An 8,096-nucleotide genomic window follows, 5' to 3' on the forward strand; every position below is an offset into this window, starting at 1 on the left:
ACTATCTAAATTCTCTCTTTCCATATCTCTCTTCAGGGTTTACCTGAGATTGTTAAAATCCTGGTACCATCTCTGTGACAGAAAGATGAAGACGGCCTCGCATCTGGCAGCAAAGAATTGCTGTGACCGTTGTTTAGCTGGAGCAGTTAGGACCCCACATCAACACAGCGTCGTTGCACAGGTCTTTGAGTGATGGAACAAGGATACGTCCTGTTAGCCTCGGAGACCCCTACGGTCTCCGAGGCTACCCTCACATAAGTGTGTAGCAACCGTTATACACCTGGAGGGTTTCTGATTTGAGCTCTTGACAAACTCCACCACGTCCTTGACTGAGAGAACGACTCCCACACCTCCTGACTGGAACACCACAGAACACGTGTTCAGAGGACACAACTGTGAGACAAAGAGGAGAGCAAGATTAGGACAATCTGTTTTTTTTTTGTTGGTGTCGTTACTGGAAAAAAATTATCTTTTGGAAAACAGTATATTAGGTCACAAAGTAGATTTGAGATTCCATGAGGAATGTCATTATGTGGTAAAGTAGAAAACATTACCTCAATCTGACAATAGCAGACTAAACAGCACAGAAAACGTTAACACAACCAAGATGACTAGACTACACACAACATTATAACAATGAATACATCCGTCATCACTATCATGTTTATAGCAAAAGGCTAAGCTATATACTTTTGTATTATTTCAGCCGTGCCACGCCAGCGTGGCACGGCTGCAGCTCACCGCTCCTTGGCTGCGGCTCACCGCTCCAAGAGATGGGACAAATGCGGAGAACAAATTTCACTGCGGTAACGTGTGTGACAAAGCGTACGACTTTGACTTTGATCTCTAAACTATGCACACACCTCTGGCAAGGAATGCTCTGAAAATGTAGAGAGACCCTGAGAGGACTACCTGAAAAACTGTAAGACCTGTGTTGCCATGTGCTATTTGATCCAGGCTGATGCGTTTTTAAGTCATCATCAGTAGACTCTGGTCTGACTTATTCATATTGTTGCATAGTACGTGTATGTTACTATTAGGGATGCACCGAAAGGGAAATTCTTGGCCGAATACCGAATATAGTAAACAGTTGGCCGAAAACTGAATACCGAATATCCGAATATGATTAATATTATATATCTTTTTTCCTACCATTGCTGTCATGGCCGCACTTTAAAGCTACCTGATTTATGGCAAAATAAATGGTTATGGCAAAACTTAACTTAAATAATGATCACTATTATGGGTCCATAGAACATTTATTCAGCTCTTTTGAATGCATTAATTGCATACACTATTCGGTGATATATTTTTTTCCTATTCAAGCCGAAACCGAATAGGCATTTTTAGCCATTTTCTGCCGAATATTTTCTGCGGCCGAATATTCGGTGCATCACTAGTTACTATGTTTAAATAAGTTCAACTGGAATGAGCTTTTCAACTGGAACAGACCTTGCTGTAATGATGAACTGAAAAAGAAAGTTCTCTGTGAAATCCTCACAGTGAATACTGCTCTGTCCATGACACTGTCCATGGTGCTGAATCTCTCATCTCAGAACAGAGACTGCATTTTAAAGCTTAGTTTATTTACACCTTTGTTTACACCTTGTTTTTAACTTAAGGCTTTTAAGGCAATTTAATATTAAGATGTTACTTTAAGTTTGTTGTGTTAATTACAAGATGGTTTGGCCGCCATCATAATTGTTGCATATGTGTCGTAGAGAATTGTAGTTGAATATGTTTACATGATGAAGCAGCATGACTGTTGTACCTTTATAGCCTGTCTAAATGGCCATTGATGTTGATGCTATCAGGAGTCCTTATTGCCACACCTTATTATACACGTAATATTGTGGATGTGACAGTTACACCTGGCCCAAAGTCAAAATCAGTAACTCCCACAAACATTCAGGAAGACAGACTGCAGGAGCTGGCAAAATTAATGTTTGGGAACTCTGAAAGATGACTGGCTTTTATCTTGTCTATTTCCTTGTGGCTATCTAACCCAGTAACCCATGATACATCAAGCATGGCAAGCACTTGTTACTAACTGGACATGGCTGTTGTTTGTCCAACAGTTGATTATATATAAAAATAGCACTGACATTAAAATGACTTTATATGACCGTTATCTAATGCACACCATAGGACAAGAATGTTTAACAGCTAGTTAACTTATTTGATGCCACAGGTCTATTCAAGCTGATTTGAGAAAACAACTCCTGACCTAGAAAGTTCTTCACCAATACAATGTGTTTTGTAAAGGTGTTGACTAATGCATTTCCATTAATTGATTGATTGAATAGCCTACTTTGTTCGATAAAAATGTAAACAGCACGAGGTACAGTCAGACATTTAGGCTTTTCACATTGGCCTATTATAGCGCCACCAGGAGGCCACAATATGACCTACCTGATGTGGGAGACCTGTGCTCCGAGAGCAGTGCACTTTTACTAGTTGTCTTTGTCATGTCCTTGTTGGACGTTTTGTGAAGTAAATGGTTTAACTCCGTAAGAAGTAAGAACCATGATTTTCTTCGCTTTGCCAAGCTCATGTTTTTGTGGACTTATTTGGAAAATTATGTTTGGAACATTACATATAATTACAAGTGGAGAATTTCACTAGAAAGGGCATTTCAATGGGTAGACTACATTAAATATATTTAAAATTGTAAAAAAGGGGGGACTGTTTGAAGTGAATCTATGGCAGAGCAGGTAAAATAATGCAGAGTTCTGAGGATCGTTAAAAAGTTTATTAATCAATCAAGCATGTTGATGCTGGACAACATAGAATACACACATAGAGCACACATAGAATAGACATGATACCAGTAAGACGTGCTGATCTAGGTCAGCACGCTCATCTATTCTAAACGGTGGTCAAAGAGCAAAACTCCACATGCCGTTGTAACTTTTAAGAAGTTTTGAATGCATGAATTTTACTTTATTATTATTATTATTATTATTATTATTTGCTGTTGTTAGTTTGGACTCTCTCCTGTGACCAGTCCGGTGTGGTTAAACCTGTCAACCGCCACCACGACAGGTTCCAGGGTCACTGAATCACTAAAGCCTCTCCACCACGGCAAGGTCACAGCAATAGGAGAGGAAGTGGCCCTTAAAAGGGCCGGGGGTGGGGGGGGGGGTACAGGGTCTCGAGCTCTCACAGTGACATGAGGGAAAAGTAGTTTGCCACAGCAGACAACCGTTCCTCCATGATCTCCTCCTTCTCCTCCAGAAGGGCCTGCCATTCATCCTCATTGATCCTCAACTGCTCTGACAGCAGGGTCTCCTTCTCCTCCACCTTACGGAGAGAAAAGTAGTCCTCCACACGAGACTCCCATTCCTCCATCCTCTCCTCAAACTCCTCCACAATGGCCTGCCACTCATCCTCCTTGATCCTCCACCTCTCCTCCCTGTACTCCTCTGTCTCCGCCAGGTCTGGGTGGTTGACCACAGCGTTGATGAAACTACCAGAGTAATAACTTCTTGTCACTGCCATCATAATGGATAGGTCTTCTTCTGCCAAGGTTCTGAGCTGTACTGTCTCAGTGTCTCTCCAAAAGAAGTGATGTCTAACAGCCGTGTACAGCCAGGCTTTATTCTGTTGGTTGCCCGTTGCCCATTGGCTGATGCCTAGCAACGGTTTGTACACAGAACGCTCTGACGTCACCCGTATCAACAAACAGCCTGCAGGTGGATCACGCGAGATATCAACACTAGGCTTGTGTATTTGTGTTGTCATGGCGACAATTTCACACGACCAAAGGACAGGTCAGAGGTCACGTTGTGCTAGCCAGGTAAATAATCACAGTGACGTGTTTGTATTTCTCTTTGTCTTTTATTTTTAAACGTTGCTATTAGCTTCCATGCTAACCTTTAGCTTGCAAGCTAACTCGGCTCTTAGCTTCGTTTTGTTTATTGGGGCGTTGACGTCCTCATAAACAACATGCTTTGTTTATTATGGTAATATAAGGAATATATATTTCAGACATTATGTCATACTACTTATTGTGATTTGGGTAGGTGCCTGTGTGATTTCCACAATAATGGATGTTTAGCATTTCAGTCAGCAGAGATTTGTTTATAGTAGGCTACTTATTGATTTAAGTATTTATTAACAGTTTGCAGAACTACAGTACATTTCAAGCACAACTCAATACAAAAACTGTGAGTGGACGACCAATAAAGCACTAGACTTGTTTACAAGAGGGTCCACCTTGTTCAATTCATCATAACATTTAGAGACGTACAAATAGGCCTATACACTTTTATATAGCCAAAAACAGGAAATCATCATAAAGGAAAAGAAAATATATACAGTGAGGGGGGAAAGGGATGGGGGATTCAGATTTTACGGGGGCCAGTTTCGAATTGCAGCCGTCCGTAGGTGCCCTTTGAGAGCGGTTTTGAAGGAGTCAAGGGATTCACATGTCTTAATGACTGTTGGTAGGGCGTTCCACATTTTTGTGGCATAGGAGCGAAATTAATTTAGTCCCTTGTTTGTGCCGAATCTGGGTTGCACATGGTTTGTTGAACTCCCTCTGGTGTTGTGGGCGTGGACTTCGTTGACATTAAGGAAGTATTTAGACAGATGAACAATTTATTGCTTAGGGCTAGTGAGCGAAAACATTAATCGAATTGAATTGAATAGACCTGTGGCATCAAATACGCTAACTAGCTGTTAAACATTCTTGTCCTATGGTGTGCATTAGATAACACTAACAGTCATATAAAGTCATTTAAATGTCAGTGCTATTTTTATATATAATCAACTGTTGGACAAACAACAGCCATGTCCAGGTAGTCACAAGTGCTTGTCATGCCTTGATGTATTATGGGTTCGTTATTGCCCTAATAGTTGGCTTTCTGTAAAGCTGTGTTTTTAAATCATTTTAAAAATAACACTAGACATATCCCCCCTAGGCTACAGTACCACACATGAACAAAATAGCATTTTAAAACAAAATGTGAGATGCCAGAGGGATTTAATAACAAACTGATAAGAAATATTAGGCATATGTTCGAATATATTACATCAAGGCATTTAATAGCAACTTAAGTAATAAGTTGCTAACGCCGTTCCGGTCCCACTTGTCCCACACAAGCGATACGTCTTTCACTCAAATTAACAGTTTGGATCTGGTCACCTTAAGTACATACATATTAAGGGTTTCTGATCATTTAGAGGCCCGCTCTAGTTTCTACAATTCAGATAATTCTACTAACTAACTAACTATTCTACTACTAAATCTAAATGATCTCTTTCCATATCTCTCTTCAGGGTTTACCTGAGATTGTTAAAATCCTGGTACCATCTCTGTGACAGAAAGATGAAGACGGCCTCGCATCTGGCAGCAGAGAATTGCTGTGACCGTTGTTTAGCTGGAGCAGTTAGGACCCCACATCAACACAGCGTCGTTGCACAGGTCTGATGGAACAAGGAGAAGTCCTGTGATGTGAAGCACATGTCTCAGTCTGTTGTGGTCATCCAGGCTGGCCGCAAGGCTTCCAAGGGTCAATGTGGAATGGCATCCGTTTATCAGAATGCTGATTGTTGAACATGTGCAGGTCAGGAAGATGCAGCAGTAGCTTGGGGAAGAGGTTGCTGTCGTTGGGTAACGGTGATGAGGGTAAAGATTTTATTAGATTATCCTGTAGTTGCTCCACTGCCCTCAGCTCCACCATACCTGAACCATCTGAAAATGAAGCAGGTAACATAGATGAGGCGGCTTAGGAACAAATAAGGGTAACTGTGTGTGTGTGTGTGTGTGTGTGTGTGTGTGTGTGTGTGTGTGTGTGTGTGTGTGTGTGTGTGTGTGTGTGTGTGTGTGTTAACGTCAGACAGCAGGGCTTCTCACTGAAGTTAAACATGGCATCTAGTAAGGAGGCGACGGTTCGATGGTTCGATGGTTCACCATTCCTACCTAAGTCCTGCCCAGGAGATTAACCTTTGCCCAGAGTCACGTGTGTCAAATATGTTGTTTCTTGCACTGATATAAGTTCTATAAGAAGCCATTTGTGTTATTATTTTGTGTTCATACTACAGTATGTCTGCACGTTAGTGCTGTGAGTTGGGACGTGATTGCCCAAGACTCACCTATATATCACTCCAGGTTGATGAGAAGTCAACTGTATAGATTGATTTGGAATTGGCTTTCTTTTGGATATTTTTGAACAGTGACAGGACACTAGGAGAACTACCAACACTTGTTTGCAATTTCCCATTGATTTGTTTTGTTTGCTCATGAAAAGCATTATAGTAATTGTTTTACTGATTATTCCTAACTGACCCTCCCAGTGCCCACCTCCCTCATATTAACAGAACCCCTACGGTCTCCGAGGCTACCCTCACATAAGTGTGTAGCAACCGTTACACACCTGGAGGGTTTCTTATTTGAGCTCTTGACAAACTCCACCACATCCTTGACTGAGAGAACGACTCCCACACCTCCTGACTGGAACACCACAGAACACGTGTTCAGAGGACACAACTGTGAGACAAAGAGGAGAGCAAGGACAATCTGTTTTTTTTTTTTTGGTGTCGTTACTGGAAAAAAATTATCTTTTGGAAAACAGTATATTAGGTCACAAAGTAGATTTGAGATTCCATGAGGAATGTCATTATGTGGTAAAGTAGAAACCATTACCTCAATCTGACAATAGATGGCAGACTAAACAGCACAGAAAACATTAACACAACCAAGATGACTAGACTACACACAACATTATAACAATGAATACATCCGTCATCACTATCATGTTTATAGCAAAAAGCTAAGCTATATACTTTTGTATTATTTCATAAATACTATTGTAGAGCATGCATGCTCTGAAAAAGTTGAAAACACCTTATTAAGACATGTTATGTTGTTTTTTTTCCATTTAATTTGTCACACGTCTGATGTCACATTAAAGGATGTCAATGTTGCATTAAAGGCATGTGGTATGAATCCATCCCATTCTTTGACCAGATAGTGGCCTTGTGGTTAGAGTGTCCGTACTGAAACTGGGAGGTTGGGGTTTGATCCCCGGCCGGGTCATACCAAAGACTGTAAAAATGGGACCTTCACCCAAGGCCTCCCTGCTTGGCATTCAGCATCCAAGGGTTGGATTGAGGGGTTAAATCAACAAATCAAATGATTCGCCCGCACAGCACGGCTGCAGCTCACCGCTCCTTGGCTGCGGCTCACCGCTCCAAGAGATGGGACAAATGCGGAGAACAAATTTCACTGCGGTAACGTGTGTGACAAAGCGTACGACTTTGACTTTGATCTCTAAACTATGCACACACCTCTGGCAAGGAATGCTCTGAAAATGTAGAGAGACCCTGAGAGGACTACCTGAAAACCTGTAGGACTTGTATTGCTGTGTGCTATTTCATCCAGGCTGATGTGTTTTTAAGTCATCAGTAGACTGTGGTCTGACTTATTCATGTTGTTGCATAGTATGTTTAAATAAGTTCAACTGGAATGAGCTTTTCAACTGGAACAGACCTTGCTGTAATGATGAACTGAAAATAAGAAAGTTCTCAACTTCTCTGTGAAATCCTCACAGTGAATTCTGCTCTGTCCATGACACTGTCCATGGTGCTGAATCTCTCATCTCAGAACAGAGATTGCATTTTAAAGCTTAGTTTATTTACACCTTTGTTTACACCTTGTTTTTAACTTAAGGCTTTTAAGTAAATTTAATAATCAAATGATTTGTTTGCTGCGGAATGAGTGAATTGAATTGTCTCTTTAGCAAAAACCGCTCTCTCTGATTCCTTGAGATGATTTTATTCAGTGCATTCTTTGATTGTCAATAAACCTGAATGAGTGTAATTGAATAGATTCTTCTTGTACAGTATAAGGTGGGTGCAGCTAAGAAAGGAGACTGTTTCAACGTTCAAGGGTTTTATCGTCGCACAACGTGGTTGGTCAGTATTGATCCTGATTGAAATGAATACAAATACATGACTATACCTAGAGCCAGTGACCCTGAGTCTACCATTGGGCGTTTGGGTTTATTGGGTTGGTGTTGACTAATGCATTTCCATTAATTGATTGATTGAATAGCCTACTTTGTTCGATAAAAATGTAAACAGCACGAGGT

The sequence above is a fragment of the Electrona antarctica genome, assembly GCF_951216825.1.
Source record: "Electrona antarctica genome assembly, chromosome: 24".
NCBI lineage: Eukaryota > Metazoa > Chordata > Actinopteri > Myctophiformes > Myctophidae > Electrona > Electrona antarctica.